The sequence below is a fragment of the Macaca mulatta genome, chromosome 16, assembly GCF_049350105.2.
Source record: "Macaca mulatta isolate MMU2019108-1 chromosome 16, T2T-MMU8v2.0, whole genome shotgun sequence".
NCBI classification, from domain to species: Eukaryota; Metazoa; Chordata; class Mammalia; order Primates; family Cercopithecidae; genus Macaca; species Macaca mulatta.
Genome location: NC_133421.1, coordinates 21800366 through 21817542, shown reverse-complemented (window position 1 = coordinate 21817542; position 17177 = coordinate 21800366). Strand labels below are relative to the sequence as shown.

The 17177-nt window shown below is 39.3% G+C and overlaps 1 long non-coding RNA gene across 1 annotated transcript; it reads right to left on the bottom strand.

Moving 5' to 3' along the window:
* Nucleotides 1–250: 250 nt before the first annotated feature.
* Nucleotides 251–10226, bottom strand: LOC144335699 (uncharacterized). Its single transcript, XR_013406764.1, has 3 exons — nucleotides 10088–10226; nucleotides 6109–6581; nucleotides 251–865 (listed from the first exon to the last, which is right to left on the bottom strand). It is a non-coding gene; the product is annotated as an uncharacterized LOC144335699 (long non-coding RNA).
* Nucleotides 10227–17177: the final 6951 nt, after the last annotated feature.

Sequence of the window (17177 nt, the reverse complement as noted above, 5' to 3'; positions counted from 1 at the left end):
AAAGGCATGACTGGTACCCTGCGGTCATGACTGGCAGGAGGCAGCCATGTGATCCACATTCCAATTTAAAGTATGTTTCCTTCCCTCCTGCAGACTGTTCTAATTGCGAATGCTTCCTACGCTCTACCCATCGCCCTTTATTTTACTACAGTATCCCCCTTTCTCTGCAATTGTGTTTGCTATTGTTTCAGTTACCCATGGTACACTACAATAGGATACTTTGAGGTAGATCACATTCAAATAACTTTCATTAGGTTGTATTGTTATAATTGTCCTATTTTATTATGAGTTACTGTTTTTAATCTCTTACTGTGCCTAAAGTATAAACTCACTTTATGATAGGTATGGATGTACAGGAAAAATCATAGGATACATAGGATTTGTTACTATCTGTGGTTTCAGGCATCCTCTGGGGGTCTTGGGATGTATCCTCCATGGATATGGGGAAACTACTGTATATAAAAAGTCAGTGAAATGACAAATAAGAAAAGCAGACATCATTTTACATATGCTGAAGAAGGCTAGTCACAGGCTCAATCCATCCTTCATTGCTCACGTCCTTCACTCACAGGGTTTGAGTCTACAGGTGATGCCAATGTTTTTATTATTTTAGGTCTTCCTTCACTGTGTAGCCAAATGTTGGCACTTTCTATGCCTCCTTTTTTGTCTGTCCACTTCTAAAGCCAATCACCAATTCCAGGTTTCCGCAAGTCTGGCCATCCTTTCTCTCCAATGCGTGTGATCTGTTTCCTCTTGGCCACGTACTGCCTCTTCCATCTGGAATACTTCACTCCCCTCCATTTCATTTATTCAACTTCGTTGTATTTATTGTATGCCTAATCTGAATGCATGTCTGTTGCTTTTGCTGAAATTATGGAGAAGAGACAAATTAGTAAAAATGTTTTATTCCAAATGTATTTGGTGGAAGAGATACAATAAGAAATGTACCAAAAAAGCAATAAAAAGAGACAAAGAGAAAAAGTAAAATAAGTTGTATAATTTATTAGAAGGCGATAAGTACTTTGGAGGGAAACAAATCACAGAGGAGACAGAAGCTCCTGCTGGGTTGGGGAAACCTGGTACAATTTTAAGTAGGATATTGAAGGAAGACTTCACTGCGAAGTTAACATTTGAGAGAAGATGTAAATGATATGAGGAGTGAGTTGTGGAAATATCTGCAAGAGCCTGTTACGGTGAACGAGGACAGGGCACAAAACTCCTATAGCTGAAAAGCGCTGAGAAGGAAACTTCAAGGAGGCCAGCGTAACTTCAGTGGAGAAAGAAAAGTGGAAAAGCAGCAGGAGAAATAGTTGGAAAGGTACTGAGGACTGAATCATAATGGACTTTGCAGGCCAGTTTAAGGATTACAGTGTTTAGCTGAAGTATGATTAAGAGCTATTGGAAGGTTGTGAGCAGAGGAGTAATATGATTTGACGTGTATCTTTAAAGGAACATTCTGGCTGGTGGACTGAGTGCAAGCATTAATGGGAGGCAAAAGCAAACACAGTAAGGTCATTTGGAGGTAACTACTATAATCCAGTCAAAGATTGTGCTAGCTCCAACTAGGTAAGTATCAGGGATGGGAGATAAGTTTAGATTCAAATTAATAATCAAAATTATAATTAAAACCAAATTAATAGTGCAGGTAGACATGCACAGTTGAAATATAGAAAGCAAAATAGAATTGAACCTGATCCAATTAGTGTATCTATTTGAAATAACTTAGCTTCACTTATGAGGACCATATTAAATGTCTCCAGTACAAGAATACGGGGAAAAAGCTAGGCCAATAACTACATCAGATGAGAACATGTCAATTTAATTGGCAATTCGGGTTAACTATGTAACGTGAAGATGGTCGTTACGTGCTTTCACCGAATCGTCGGGTTGTTTGAACAAGGTAACCCGTCTCTTTGTCAAGTCTATGTATTGCTGCTTAGAGGCATCGAGGTTTCTGGGATAAGTTATGGAGTCTAAGTGAAAGTGAAGTTTATTGCATAAGCAATTGCAAGGTGGAAAAAAAGTTTCTAAAAGTTAAGGTGAAAGGAAAATGGTGCCGGCCGGGCGCGGTGGCTCAAGCCTGTAATCCCAGCACTTTGGGAGGCCGAGACGGCGGATCATGAGGTCAGGAGATCGAGACCATCCTGGCTAACACGGTGAAACCCCGTCTCTACTAAAAAATACAAAAAACTAGCCGGGCGAAGTGGCGGGCGCCTGTAGTCCCAGCTACTCGGGAGGCTGAGGCAGGAGAATGGCGTGAACCCGGGAGGCGGAGCTTGCAGTGAGCTGAGATCCGGCCACTGCACTCCAGCCTGGGTGACAGAGCGAGACTCCGTCTCAAAAAAAAAAAAAAAAAAAAAGAAAGGAAAATGGTGCCGTTGTGGATCAATGAGGTGGCAGCTCACAGCCCTTCCTTCTCACATCCATCTGCATTCTGGTCACCACAGTTCCTTTCATGTTTATTAAATTGTGTGTATGTGTAGTTTTCATCCTGACAACAAATAACACGCTCGTACTACAAAGATGAGTCGTGGAGGTAATATTCAACAAAAAATGAAGGTATAATTTTAAGAAAAGGAAGGCAAATATTAGTGCAACACAATCATGTCTGGCAAAAATAAACGCTTGATATAAAGTGACCTTTAAGGGCATATGTCAGGGTTCTCTGGAGAACTGAGTGATGCAGATGATATAGATTGGGTATAGGTATAGATGCACACAATCATGCGAGCCAGTCCCTGAAAAGTCCAAAAGACGGCAGGGTAGGCCGGCAGGCCGAAGACCCTGGAAAGAGTTGCTGTTTGTGTCCAAAGCAGTCTGCTGGCCCAATCCCTTCCTGCTTGGGAGAAGTCAGTCTTCATTCTGTCCAAACTTTCAGCTGATTGGATGAGGCATGCCCACAGAATGAAGGCCATCTGCTTTACACTGAGTCTTCCAATTTAAATGTTAATTTCATCCAAAAAACACATTCACAGAAAAATCTAGAATAATGTTTGACCAAGTATCTGGGCGCGGGACCCACCCAAGTGAATACATTAAAATTAACTCCCATAGGCATAAGACTTGTGAAATCTTCATGTGCAGCTAGGAAAGAAAATCCTGTGCTTTACATACGGCATGTTCTTTGTGGCAAAGGGAAAGAGGAACCATTCTTCGTGGGTGGGAAAGTCATGCATTTCATCTACTAATCTCTCTAACTACATTAACATTATTTCTTTTTATTAAATGTCTCGGGGAAAAAAAGATCTTTTGTATTTATACTCAAGCTTCAAATACAATATCATTATCCAGAAAATACTAAATGTATGTAAAGCTTATATAAAATTTAAAGAATAATTGTGACACTAAAGTAATCCGGAGGGACGTACAAAGGTATTTTCGAAGCCTAAGAAACAAGAATCAGAAAATAGAATACATGAAGAATTAAAAGAAAAATGAGAAAAGGAGCTGAGAAGAATTTTTTTTTTTTTTTTTTTTTTTTTTTTTTTTTTTTTTGAGACGGAGTCTCGCTCTGTCGCCCAGGCTGGAGTGCAGTGGCCGGATCTCAGCTCACTGCAAGCTCCGCCTTCCGGGTTCACGCCATTCTCCTGCCTCAGCCTCCCCAGTAGCTGGGACTACAGGCGCCCGCCACCTCGCCCGGCTAGTTTTTTGTATTTTTTAGTAGAGACGGGGTTTTACCGTGTCAGCCAGGATGGTCTCGATCTCCTGACCTCGTGATCCGCCCGCCTCGGCCTCCCAAAGTGCTGGGATTACAGGCTTGAGCCACCGCGCCCGGCCGAAGAATTTTAAAAATAGGACATTTATAGCAATGAGTTATCTTAATGATGCATGACAGAAATTATCAACTAATTATAAAGATGTCACAGACAGTAAAATATAAATGAAAAAGAAGCAATTACATGTATACCAGTAAATAACAGAGGAAGCTTGCCAGATAGGAATGCCAAATGCATAGGCAATGAAATAAAAATGTGGTCTTGTAGAAGTGAATATAATCTAGAAATTAAAAAGGTAAAAAGTAAAATGCTAAATATTACAGAAGAAGGTGAAACATTTGAGAAAGATAATAAATAAGCATTTACCTAAATAAAAGACAAATGAATAGTATATCATGTTTTGGTCAAGTTTTCATAATTTATTTTGAATGAAATATTATGAGCTTCTCCTAGAAGGGACCAGAGTTATGTTTTGACCTTTTGCATAGTGTGGATGACATCAGGAATGTGGCAGAGTATTGGGGAAAAAAACATGTTTACTTGAGTTGAAAAAATGAACCACAAATATTTCAGGGAAGTGGCATGGAAAGTGAATGAATGGTCTACATAAAGCCAGAGTCATTTCAATGAAGAAACAAAACTGTCTTGCTACCAACTGGGTTAGATATAGAAATCACAAGTAGAGAAGTTTAACATGGCAATATTAAAGCCTACTTTGAACATTGTGGAGTGATTGGCACATAGTGAGTTATTGAAAAAACTTTATTTATAGCCATTCACAAAGGAGTCAAAGCAAAATGTATCATTTATATATCTTCAGTGGCCTTCACTATAAAACATTGAAATAAAAACAGTAACAATAAATTACCTTATTTGATGAGATATTTATATGAAATATTTATAACAGGATAATAGTAGAAAAATGGAATTGATATTCCTGTAAAACTCAAACACTGAAGAAGATAATCTAGTGAATAAAATAAATAATAACCATGGCTAATAGTAGCCATGGCCACTATATTTTTAAAAAGAAAATAACAAATGTTGTCCAGACCGTGGAGAAATTGAAACCCCTGTACACTGTTGGAAGAGATTTAAAGTGGTGCAGATTCTATGCAAAACAGTATGTCAGTTCCTCAACACTTAAAAGCAGAATTACTGTATAATCCAGCAATTCCACTTCTGGATACATACCGAGTAAACCTGAAAATAGGGTCTAAAAGAGATAGTTCTACACTCATGTTCAGAGCAGCATTGTTCACAATAGCCAGACAGTAGAAGCAACCTAAGCGTCCATCAATGAATGATTGTATAAGCAAAATGTGATGCACGTTTTGGCACACAGTAAAATATTATTCATCCCCAAAATGGAAGGAATTCTCATGTATGCTACAGCATGGATGAACCCTGACTACATTATGCTAAATGAAATAAGCCATTTACAAAGGGCAAACACTGTATAATTTTATTTATATGTAATATCTCGAGTGGGCAAACTCCTAGAAACAGGAAGTGGAATGATACTAGAGGGTTCCTAGCGGGTGGAGCAGGGGGAATTGGGAGTTGTTTAATGGGTACACAGTTTCATTTTTGCAAGAAATGAAAAGTTGTGGAGATTGGATTTGTAACAACATGAATATAATAAAATACTGAACTGTATACTTAAAAATGGCTAAGAGCGTAAAAATGGTATGTTCATTTGTGGTAAAATTAAATCAATTTAACAATAAAATAGAAACAAATGAATCAGTAAATCAGTCTACATATTAATTCATTGTGGAGCTCCTGAAATATAAATTATTTGTTATTCTTATGAGACCCAAAACCAGGTAAAATGGCTCATATATACATATAATTATAAGTGTTGTATATACATATCACTAAGTTTTGTATAATTGTAAGTTTTGCACTACCGTCACAACAGTCAATGTGTGAGTCAGGCTTAGAGTCTGTGTGTGATTCTGGATCTTCTACGCCACATATCAGTGCTTTTGTCGTGGACCTTTTCTTTCGTGGTTTCGTCACTGTGGTTGTTGGTTCTGTGTTTGGATTTTTTTTTGAAAAAGTGAAAATAACTCTTTTTATTAAGGTAATGTTTATTCATGGTTAATATATTTGATAATGTCAAAGAACTGGAAAACTTCTCTTTTTAAAACTCAGAAAAAAAATCCATTTCCATGTACAAGTATTTCCTATTCACTCCGTGACAGCAACTTAGTGAAACTTTAATCAGAGGACGATGGTTTTGCCTAGCACACATGTTCTGAAAACTATTTAAACTAAGCATAAATGTTTTGATTGGCAACACTTTGTAATTTGGATCGTATCTCTGATATAGCAGAAATTTTTAATACCTTCCCCAAAGTCATTGCCCATTTACTTGAAAATTTGCTTTTTTTTCTGTTTAAGCCTCTGTACTCTTCCTATGGTGATGTAAATCATAATTCCATGCTGGATCACAGAGTGTGGGGGCGCTCAGTCCTATACATGCCGTCATAATCAATCCCTGTGCTTAGAGATGGGAACATGAACTCATCTGGACCAGGAGGTGCATGAAGATTTTGGGAAAGAAGATTCTGCTGATGTTTTGGTTTTTCTTCCTTGCGTCTTTGAAACGATTTATTGTTCACTTTTGCACACAGCGTTTTGAGGACAGGACAGGTGCAGCCTGGGGCCTGCTCCCTGCTGCAGCATTTCCAGCCCCCAGAGTGGGCGGAGGGAAGGACATGGGCACCTCTTTCCATTGTTGATGTTTTGAGAGAGCTTCAGGAACTGATGTTTTTTCCTTTTCATGGTGTGTAGACTAGAAAGCAAATACCTAATGCCTTTTGGGAAGCACTTTGATAACTTTGCAAGGGAAATGATCTGAAAACAAGAAAACGTGTGACTTAATAGAAACAAACCAGGTGTTAATGATTTTATTAACACACTGAAATACGCTAGTCCTGATACCTATACTTTGACTTTTGTTAGTAAGTCATATCCCTCTATTGGTTGGCAAATTTAAGCTGGATTTTCTTTTACTTACGACTTAAATTAGTGCAATTATTATATTGATAAATCCTGACCTATGTGATGTGTGTAGAACATCTTCAAAATTAAGGAAGCCCATTCTTATGACGGGACAAGGTCAAAGTGACCCAACCTAGATCTTCCTTAACTCTAGTGTGCAGAGTACATCAGAAATGTGTTAGCAAAGTATTCTTCAATGTCTAATGCAAAATACCTTAGTACAAATACATTTTTTTTTTTTTTGAGACGGAGTCTCGCTCTGTCACCCAGGCTGGAGTGTAGTGGCCGGATCTCAGCTCACTGCAAGCTCCGCCTCCCGGGTTTATGCCATTCTCCTGCCTCAGCCTCCCAAGTAGCTGGGACTACAGGTGCCCACCACCACGCCCGGCTAGTTTTTTGTATGTTTTTTTAGTAGAGACGGGGTTTCACCGTGTTAGCCAGGTTGGTCTCGATCTCCTGACCTTGTGATCCGCCCGTCTCGGCCTCCCAAAGTGCTGGGATTACAGACTTGAGCCACCGCGCCCGGCCACAAATACATTTTTATATAGATGTTATTCAAGCTTTATTTATATTTCTATAAAGATTACTTTCAAACCAAAAAGTTATATAATTGTTGACACTGAATAAAATATTTTAAATTCTTAACAGTTCTGAATATCTATTATTTTTATATGTCAACTCTAAACAATAATAGCACTAGCATGAAAGTATCAAAATTTAAGGATGAGTTTATTATTAAAATATTAAGCAAAAGTCCTATATTTTATGAGAACTGGTATTTTCTCTTTCACATATAATGTGGTTACATAATTTATTATTCTTCTAATAGCTCAAAAAGCAAACTGATAATCACATTTTCAGGGACTTAAGTCATTTTCATTTGTGTGATTCAAAGGCCTAGGAATATAGTTATCAGATTCAATTTCCAGATATAAATAAAGATATACATAAAGATAAAAAGACACACAAGACTTGAGACTATAAGGAAAAATCAAGAGAAATAATTCACGACAGAAATATTCTCGAAAAGGGTTCACATTTTAGATCTTGAAGCTTACATGATTAAGCAAATATGATTTTGTTCTAAGAAATAAAAGCCACATGGACACAGGGAGGGGGACATCACACACCGGGCTTGTCAGGGTGGTAGAAGGCAAGGAGAGGGAGACCTTTAGGACAAATACCTAATGCACGCAGGGCTTAAAACCTAGATGATGAGTTGACAGGCAGCAAACCACTATGGCACATGTATACCCGTGTCACAAACCTGCACATTCAGCACAGGCATCCCAGGACTTAAATTTAAAAAAAGAAAAAACAAATACAAGCCAAGATAGTAAAATTTGATCAGGAAACTGGTTACTTAAAAAATAGAAGAAAATAACATAAAAACTTGAAAATGAATAGAGTATAATTTTTACAATTGAAAACTTTAAAACTGAAATTGTTCCTTTTTCAATTATTGAATGGGAGTGATTTCAGATCTTATTTCAATGAAGGAAAAAATTAACAGACCTGAAGAAAGGTCATAAGAAAATATACAGAAAGCAGCCTAAAAATGAAAACGCAGAAGAGAAGATAGAAACTTTGGGAACACACTGAGATAGCCTAACATGCATTTAATTGGTGTCACTGGGGGAGTTGAGAAAGTGACACAAAAGTAACAATTGAAGAAAAATAGTCCAGAAATGCTTGATTTTTCAGAATCTATAAAATATCAACCCAAAGATTTGATAAGACCAATGCATCTCAAGCAGGATAAATAAAATATCCACTTTGAAAAATCATAATCTTACTAGAGAAAACCGAGATGCTGGGCAGCAGCAGCCTGGCCTAGGAAACCAAAGCCGTGGCCCTTCCTTTGCAAGTTGGGGAGGGAGAGTCCTGATGTCCTCCCTGGGCCTCTGGGGAGGGTGCAGCCCTGATGACCACTGAGTCACCTTCATGGTCATTCTCTTTTCTTGAATGATAACAAAATTCAAGAACATGTTTGCAGCCTAACAGCTTTACTGTCCTGTCCTGTAGAATCCAGTAAGTTTGACAGTCTGCCTTTATGCCATCCCACTTTTTAATTCCTCTTTAGTTCAAACTAGCTCTATCTCTATGGATATAATCCATCTCCATTCTTGGCTTTTCCTGAGATGGTTGATTAATCCATGAGTCACACCCATCGTCTCCCCATCAAATGGCTGTTCTGCCTCACCTTTTGTTTTCTGTTCAGAACATGTTTTCTTTTCTTTTCTTTTTTTTTTCCTTTCTTTTCTTTTTGTTTCCTTCCTTCCTCCCTCCCTTCCTCCCTCCCTCTCTCTCTCTCTCTCTCTCTCTTTTTCTTTCTTTCTTTTCTTTCTTTTTTGAGATGGAGTTTCACTCTTGTCGTCCAGGCTGGAGTGCAATGGCTCAGTCTCTGCTCACTGCAACCTCTGCCTCCCAGGTTCAAGCGATTATCCTGCCTCAGTCTCCCGAGTAGCTGGGATTACAGGCATGCGCCACCACGCCCGGCTAATTTTGTATTTTTAGTAGAGAGATGGGGTTTCTCCATGTTGGTCCGGCTGGTCTTGAACTCCCAACCTCAGGTGATCCACCTGCCTCGGCTTCCCAAAGTGCTGAGATGACAGGCATGAGCCACTGTGCCCGGCCGAACATGTGTCTTACGTTTTGCAATATAGACAGGCTGAGGATTTTCCAGATACTCAAGCTGTGATTCTGTTTTTTTGAGACAGAGTCTTGCTTCCTTACCCAGGCTGGAGTGTAGTAGTGCCATCTTGGCTCACTGCAGCCTCCTCCTCCCAGGTTCAAGTGATTCTCCTGCCTCAGCCTCCCGAGTAGCTGGGACTACAGGTGCATGACACCACACCTAGCTATTTTTTGTATTTTTACAAAACTAGTAGAGATAGGGTTTCACTAAGCTGGTTTCGAACTCCTGACCTCAAGTGATCTGTCCTCCTTGGCCTCCCAAAGTGCTGGCATTACAGGAGTGAAGCACCACACCTGGCCTGTGATTCCTTTTTGTTTAAGTATTATTTTAATTTATCTCTTTTCTCTTGCATTTTATTATAAGTGGTAAAGAGAAAACATGCCACTCATTCATCGCTTTGCTTAGAAATCTCCTCAGCAATATATATAATTACATCACTTGCAAGTTCTACCTTTCACAAAACATTAGAACATGATACATCCAAGTTCTTTGCCACTTTATAACAAGGATCACTTTTCCTCCCGTTTCTATTAAGCTGCATCTCATTTCCACATGAGACTTCACCAGAATGGTCTTCAGCTTTCATAATTTTACCAACATTCTATTCATGATGATATAGGCATTTTCAAAGCCAACAGATATATGCTTTTAAAAAATAGTTCACCTCTTTTCTTTCTGAAGCAGCACCGTAACTGAATTGGAGGGGGATACAATCCAGTCCGTAACAGTTGGTCACTATGGTTCCATGATTCCCAGACTCCTTAACAAAAACCCTTTTTTAAAGACGTCTTTCTCTCTCAATCAACAATCACTAATCCAGTGCCCGCTGTGTATGAGACATTACATTAGGTCTTAGGAATGCAAAGAGACAACATCCCTATCCACAGCAACTCCAGGTATAGTGAAATCACAGTCTACCCTGAAATAATGCAAATGAACGCTGTGGTATTCTATGTTCCTAATCAGGAGTGAACTTCAAATATTTAAAAGGCAATAAAGCTGTCAAAGTGAGTAACTTCAAACTAGAGGACATAACCAATCATCTATTGGTGAGCCAGCAGATATTGCATTGCATTTGCTTTAGCGCTCAATAAAGTTTTTCTAATACATTATATATTAGAGCAATTTTAGATTCATAGCAAAATTGGGCAGAAAGTATAGAGTCCCCATAGACCTTCTGCCCCGACATGGACCCAACACTTCCCACTATCAACATTTCACACCAGAGTGGTCCACTGCTTACAATCTGTGAGCCTACAAGGACATGTCGTCACCAATCAAAGCCCACAGGTTACATTAGGATTCACTCTTGGTGTTGTACATTGTCTGTGTTTGGAGAAATGTAAAATGACATGTATTCACCATTATAGTATCTTAAAGAATAGGTCCATTGTCCTAAAAATCCTCTGTGTTCTGCCTATTCATCCCCCCAACCCCACCCCTAACTCCTGGCAACACTGTACCGTCTCCATAATTTTGCCTTTTCTAGAATGTCATGTAGTTGAAATCATACACTATGTAGCTCTTGAGATTGGCTTTTTTTCACTTAGTAATATGCATTTAAGCCTCCTCCATATCTTTTCATGGCTTGATAGCTCATTCATTTTTAGCACTGGATAATATTCCATTGTCTGTATGTAACCTAGTTTATTTCTCTGAGGACCTACTGAAGGACCTCTCGGCCGTTTCCACGTTTTGACAGTTATGAATAAGGCTGCTCTAAATAGCTAAGTTTTTGTGTGCATAAATTTTCAACTCATTGGGGTAGATATCAAGGACAGCGAATGCTGGATTTTATGATGATTAGTTTTGACCCACCAGCAATGAATGTGATTTTCTGTCATTCAACATCATAGCCAGAATTTGGTATTATCAGCGTCACCTGGAGCCCTGATGCTTTTGTGTACTTCTTATGGCACGACATGGGAATAACAAGAAATCAGCTTGGGGGCAGCAGCCTCTAAAACTTTTCCCAACACCACTTGAGCCTGAAAAAAAAATTGCCCGTAGCTTTCATATCCAAACATGATTTATTATGTCAGGACACACAGCCTTATGTCCTTGAAAGGAAAGTTGATTACATTTACTTTCAAGGAGAATGAAAGAGCTGGGAAAAGAGAGGCAGGTTATCATTGGTTGTCTTTCACATTTGATGATCTGTTTCAGGGAGAACTCTGTTCACCGAACGTGCATCTCACATGGTATTAGACGCAACTATGTCAAGAGCAGGATGTATAAAGAAGAGCTCTGTCAAACCCTATCCAGCCTGTGTATTGCAAGTAATAGTATTTGTTTAAACAATGTAGTATCTGTAACAAAGACTCTACTAGATGTGATACACGGGTAGCAGAAATAAACCAGGTCTGTTCCATGTAAACCAGGCCTTTTTTTTTTTTTTTTTGAGACGGAGGCTCACTCTGTTGCCAGGCTGGAGGTCAGTGGCGCAGTCTCGGCTCACTGCAACCTCCGCCTCCCGGGTTCACGCCATTCTCCTGCCTCAGCCTCCCGAGTAGCTGGGACTACAGGCGCCTGCCACCACGCCCGGCTAGTTTTTTTTTTTTTTTTTTTTGTATTTTTAGTAGAGACGGGGTTTCACCGTGTTAGCCAGGATGGTCTCGATCTCCTGACCTCGTGATCCTCCCATCTCGGCCTCCCAAAGTGCTGGGATTACAGGAGTGAGCCACCACGCCCGGCCCAACCAGGGCTTTTCATTGGAAATTAGGACATACCAATCTCTAACAGAGTGTGTGGTGTGTATGCAGCTACAAGAGAAAGCTGGTTGGAAAAGTCCCCTAAAACAGGTGACATTTGAACACACGAATAGATAGTTACAGTCAGAGGGCAAAGAAAGCACAGCAGATCTAATCTAGGAATTAAAGTATGCCCAAGCAAAAGAAAGATCATTTAAGACAGAAACATTAAGGGGTTGAGTGATAGGCAGTGAGGCAAGCAGAGATGAGATTATATGCAAATCGGGCTGACCCTCCTGTTATAGTAAGAAACAAAAAATTGGGACAGGGCCACATCAATTTCTGGGGTATTCTCTGTGACTGCTTTCCTGACACAACTTGGTTAAGTAGTTAAGGCAGGCATCCTATAAGCTGTAACACATAGAATATTTACTCTGCAACTCTTTAGAGAAAAAGTTGGCCAACCCATGGCATAGAGCGTAACCGGGTTCACGCCATTCTCCTGCCTCAGCCTCCCGAGTAGCTGGGACTATAGGCGCCCGCCACCTCGCCCGGCTAGTTTTTTGTATTTTTTAGTAGAGACGGGGTTTCACCGTGTTAGCCAGGATGGTCTCGATCTCCTGACCTCGTGATCCGCCCGTCTCGGCCTCCCAAAGTGCTGGGATTACAGGCGTGAGCCACCGCGCCCGGCCTACTCTGCAACTCTTTAGAGAAAAAGTTGGCCAACCCATGGCATAGAGCGTAAGACAAACCTGCAAACCAGTGAGCACTTGTAATCAGAATAAAATGAAAGTGAAAGCAGACACCTTGATGAAATGGCATACTGTACTTCTAAAATGTATTTTCCTAAATGATGCAACAGGACTTGAATGCCTTAAGGAAGATAGCTTAATGGGGATGTATAGCAACAGAACTATGGTGTTTGTCAAACTAGATGATAAATACAGATAAAACATTCCAGTGTATGCATTTGGTGAGAATTCAGATACTTACCTGTGGAAATTTTAGTTACGATGGTTGTCGAGTGAATGAATGAAAACTATTTAATATGCTTCCTACCTGATAGTCAAGAAACAGGCAACACTGGGCATGGTGGTGCACACCTGTAATACCAGCTTAAGCCCAGAAGTTTGAGACAAGTCTGGGCAGCATAGAAAGACCTCATCTGTTAAAGAAAAACCAAAAACTTAAAAGACATTGGTAAGATAAACAATGTATTGAGGGGATTTTTTTTAAAGCATGGTATTTCCTACATGTTTTTCTTGCTATATTTCTATTTATTTAAGATGCATACATATGAAATAATCATAGGCAGTAGGTATACTTTTAATACATATACTTTAAATCTTGCCACTATTAACATAAAAATACTTGTTAAATGGCCGGGCACGGTGACTCACGCCTGTAATGCCAGCACTCTGGGAGTCCAAGGCAGGTGGATCACCTGAGGTCAGGAGTTTGAGACTAGCCTGACCAACATGGTGAAACCCTGTCTCTACTAAAAATACAAAAATTAGCCGGATGTAGTGGCGCAGGCCTGTAATCCCAGCTACTCAGGAGGCTGAAATAGGAGAATCCCTTGAACCCAGGAGGCGGAGGTTGAAGTGAGTGGAGATCAGGTCATTGCACTCCAGCCTGCGAGACAGAGCAAGACTCCATCTCAAAAACAAAACAAAACAAAACTTGCGAAATAAAATTAAACTATATATTGAATCAATTTATTTTTGAATTTTAATTATTTCAGAATAAACATTTTTCATAGAGGATAATTAATGAGTACACTTGAAGCTACTGAAATTTAACATTGTGGCGGGGCCGGTGGCTCCAGCCTGGGTAACAAGAGTGAAACCTTATCTCAAAAAAAAAAAAAAAAATAAGAAAGTTAACATTGTTGTCTGGGCGAGGTGGCTCACGCCTGTAATCCCAGCACTTTGGGAGGCTGAGGAGGGAGGGTCACAAGGTCTGGAGTTCGAGACCAGCCTGACCAACATGGTGAAACCCTGTCTCTACTAAAAATACGAAAATTAGCCGGGCGTGGTGGCATGTGCCTATAATCCCAGCTACTCCGGAGGCTAAGGCAGGAGAATCACTTGAACCCAGGAGGCAGAGGTTGCAGTGAGCCAAGATCGTGCCATTGCACTCCAGTTCTGGGCCACAGAGCAAGACTCTGTCTCAGGAAAAAAAAAAAAAAAAAAAGAAATTTGACACTGTTTCGCTTAACTGTCTCAATCAGATAATGTAACATAGAAATTCTGTATAAATTACTTTATACTTCCAAACATTCTTCCTGTAATAATTTTAACCAATTTAGTAACAATATTTTTCCATTCAATTGAAAATAATGCAAAACAAAGGAGAACAGAAATCTGGCCAAGTTTCAATTGACACAGATAGGCTTGTCTATTCAAAATGAAATATTTTTCTTCGTGCAGATTATGTTTCAATGCATCAATGCATCAGTATGTAAGATAGTCATTTTGCTTTCTGCCCGTCCTATGCTTACTGTCAATTTCTCAGCTTCATTTATAACCACTCCAAAAAACAATTCGCCTTTCAAATACATTATGGAGATAAGCCTGATTATTCTCATCGTACCAGAGATTCTAAAACTGCTCGTAACAAGTTTAAGGATCACCACTGGAGAAGATAATTATCTGGTTTTTTTTTTTTTTTCCTAAGAGTCACATTTTCATCATGATGTCGGAACGTCACTGACTGGGTTCATTGCTGGGCTGCAAGGGTCACTCACTGTATGAGCTTGGGCAAGTTCTAATCTCTCTGAGCCTCATCTTTAAAATGGGAGAAATATTAATATCTCATGAGATTCTTGTTTTAAATAAACCAATACATTTAACATACTGAGAATGTGGCCACCAGCATGTAATAACATTTCCATAACTATGATTATTTTGTTAATAAAGACTTTTGCCATCTCTCCTTCCACTCACAAATTGCCTGATTTAAATTCTTTTCAATGCTATTTTTACATACTTTACAAAAATATATATATTTATTGGTTGTACATGTGATCTTGGTTCTCTACAGATTCTAGTTTTAAACATTTATCCTACGGATAAATGTACTTTATAGCTCAATTATAGAAGTGTATATTATCTGTATCTCTCAGGTTAGGCTTGGAATAGATGCATTTTTCATGTTAAATAATTATAACTAAATGTGTATCTTCAACTCTTTTTAGAGAATAAGCTGTGGTTCCCAAGGGATGGCATTGTAAAGCAGAATTGGACTGATAAATTTGTCAATGAAATGTAAACCATTACATTTTACTCAAGAACTTTTAAAAAAGCACAAGATGATTCATATTACTTTTACTTATTCAAGAATAATTTTAAAAATTTAGAGTGGGGTTGGGCCGGTGGCTCATGACTATAATCCCAGCACTTTGGGAGGCTGAGTTAGTTGGATCACTTGAGGTCAGGAGTTCGAGACCAGTCTGGCCAACATGGGTGAAAACCCATCTCTACTAAAAATACAAAAATTAGTCGGGCATGGTAGCGCACGCCTGTAGTCACAGATACTCGGGAGGCTGAGGCACGAGAATTGCTTGAGCCCGGGAGGCAGAGGTTGCAGTGAGCCGAGATTGCGACACTGCACTCCAGCCTCAGTGACACACAGTGAGACTCCGTCTCAATAAATAAATAAATAAAAATAAAAATTTAGATTGGGGTACAGAGGGCTGCAGAGGTGTACCGAGAGATTCAGCTGCAGGAGATACTTGGATGACCTTGAGGAAATAACCAGAAAGAAGTAAAAATTTTAAAGATAATTTAAAAAATTCTATGTATACATATATGTGTATTTTCAAATGAAATCATGTTTATTGCAGCAATGGATGGAACTGGAGGCCATTACCTTAAATGAAACAACTGAGACACAGAAAGACAAACACCCCACATTCTCATAAGTGGGAGCTAAATAATGTGTACACTTGGACGTAGCATGTAAAAAGATGGAGACTTGGAAGGGTTGGGGGTGCAAGATGCAAAATTACTAATGGGTGCAATGCGTATTATTCCAGTGATAGATATTCAAAAATCCCTGACTTCACTCCATGCAGCAAACTATCCATGTAACAAAATTACAATTGTGCCCCATAACTTTATACAAAATTTAAAAAAACCAAATGTGTATAATATATATTTTCTCAGACAAAACTAAAAGTGTAAGTAGGCTGGGTGCAGTGGCTCACGCCTGTAATCCCAGCACTTCGGGAGGCCGAGGCAGGCGGATCACCTGAGGTCAGGAGTTCAAGACCAGCCTGGCTAACGTGGTGAAACCCCGTCTCTACTAAAACACAAAAATTAGCCGGATTAGCTGGGTGTGGTGGCGGGCGCCTGTAATCCCAGCTACTCGGGAGGCTGAGGCAGGCGAATCGCTTGAACCTGGGAGGCAGAGGTTACAGTGAACTGAGTTCGTGCCAGTGCACTCCAGCCTGAGCAACAGAGAGAGAGTCCGTCTCCAAAAAAAAAAAAAAAAAAAAAAAAAAAAAAGTGGAACTAATGATTGTGTGGAAACAAATGGTTTATTACTTTTGTAAATAACACTAGAAAAATGATCAGTATAAAGACATTTGTTGAAATCAGGTTAACGAAATAATGGTTTTATAACTCTTAACTTTATGTGGTATTCATTGTTATTAAAATATTAATTGTTTTCTTTTGCAGATTCCTTTTCTCCAGTACTTTCCCCCAATGTAACATTTTTCTGTTTTCCTGAATTCTCATTGCTGTCTTCCAAATGCTACCAGACTGGTAGGCCGTGCTGGGGTTGCCATTCTCCGCTTCACGGTCTGGAAACAGTTTCCAGGGGGTAAACTGGTAATATTTTCACACTCAGCTTTCTTATTTCCTTTACCTCGTAGATCCCAATTCTGCACAGTCCTATTTTACAATGTTTATGAAAATTGTTTTCATATACTTTTCTAGTTTTCTAGATCATAAGGTGTGAAGTAAATCTGGTTACTATTACTCCAGTTTATTCTGAAGTGAAAGAATGTATGTAATTCACTTTTTGTGTCATAATAATTGTAGCTGGATATTAATT